Raw genomic sequence first — 1,565 nt, forward strand, 5'->3', positions numbered from 1 at the left:
TCCGGGTTCATCCGTATTTTGTTGTACCTGGAGTAGGCATCGAGAAAACTGAGGATCTCATAGCCGGTCATGGCATCGATCATGCGATCGATGTTGGGCAAAGGGAAAGAGTGCTTGGGACATGTCTTATTTAAATCTTTATAATCTACACATATTCGCAGTTTGTTCCCTTTCTTAGGGACTACTACTATGTTTGCTAACCATTCCGGGTATTTGACTTCCCGAATGGACTCTATTTTAAAGAGTTTAGTTACCTCGTCCTTGATGAAAGCATGTTTGATCTCGGACTGGGTCTCCTTTTCTGCTTGACCGGGTGGAATTTCGGGTCTAGGCTCAGCTTGTGAGTGGTTATCCTTAGCCCCACGGTGGGCACCAAACTGTCTATCCTCAAAATTGAATAACAATTGAATTTATACGCGGTTTTTAGGATACGTGATCTAACTTGATACAAATTGAGAAATCAGATTACTATTGAAATTAATGATAGAAAAGTAAATGCAAATCACACAAGTTGAACAATCTTGGCCTTGAAGGTTGGTCACTCTCGAGTCAAAAATGCCTTAATCGATACCGGAACAGAATGATGTGATAATAAGAACTAGTAATAATAGTATATTGCTTTGGGATGCGTGTTATAATATGTCCAATGAATTATTAGACCCCCCTTTATGTAGTAGAGGAGTCCTACTCTAGGTACATTTCTATAAAAGGTAAAAATCTCTTGATTTGTTAATTGTCGGTTCCTTATCGATATAAGCCGAGATTCCTGCCATAATATCCGCCCGGTCACGGATATTTCGGTCTTTCGTTTGTTATTTCCAAGCTCGCTTAAGGCTAAGGTCGATACCGGACTCAACGTTCCATGAAGGTAGGTCTTCCGACCTCAGGTTCTATCTCGGTAAGACTCGAGGTCAATCTTCAGTCCGTGGTCGGCACGTTCTAAGCCAAATCTACCAAGTTGTAGTCGAAGACTTCGATCGTATAAAGATAGTCCCCTCATTTTTCGGAGAGTAGACGATGAGAAATGACATGAACTTCCGATCCTGATCTCGATATTTTGTGACAGAAATGACAAAACAGTCAAAACGTCTCATCAGTCAAGTCTTAATGGTATTAAATGCCTGTCAGTTACCGGTTGGCCACTTCAAGATATGAATAGTCGCCGAGAAACTATAAATACCCCCTCATTATCTCATTCAAACTTTACTTTCAAAATTTCTACCCTCGTACCTTAGAAATTTCAATATTCCCAAACATCAATTTTCTGATTACTCTGAAATCGCTTTATAAAAACTTCTGTTCTTTATCCCAAATTATCAAGCATATCCTTTTAACTTCCTCTTTTCCTTAACTTTCCAAAAAAATGGCGAAGACCTCAAAGTCCGCTCCCAAAAAAGAAACTCCCTCTGCTTCGCGACCGGCTGAAGAGGAAAATGTTTCGTCTGCTGCTACTGAGGAAACGACACAGGAGCCCCTCTTGAAGATGTTCATTCCTGCGGGATGCCCGACTGGTGCTGATTTCAAGGTCGAGAAAACCTCCTTGGTATCGGGTCGGTATGAGCCGA

This window comes from Nicotiana tomentosiformis, chromosome 8 (assembly GCF_000390325.3).
Source record: "Nicotiana tomentosiformis chromosome 8, ASM39032v3, whole genome shotgun sequence".
Taxonomy (NCBI): Eukaryota; Viridiplantae; Streptophyta; class Magnoliopsida; order Solanales; family Solanaceae; genus Nicotiana; species Nicotiana tomentosiformis.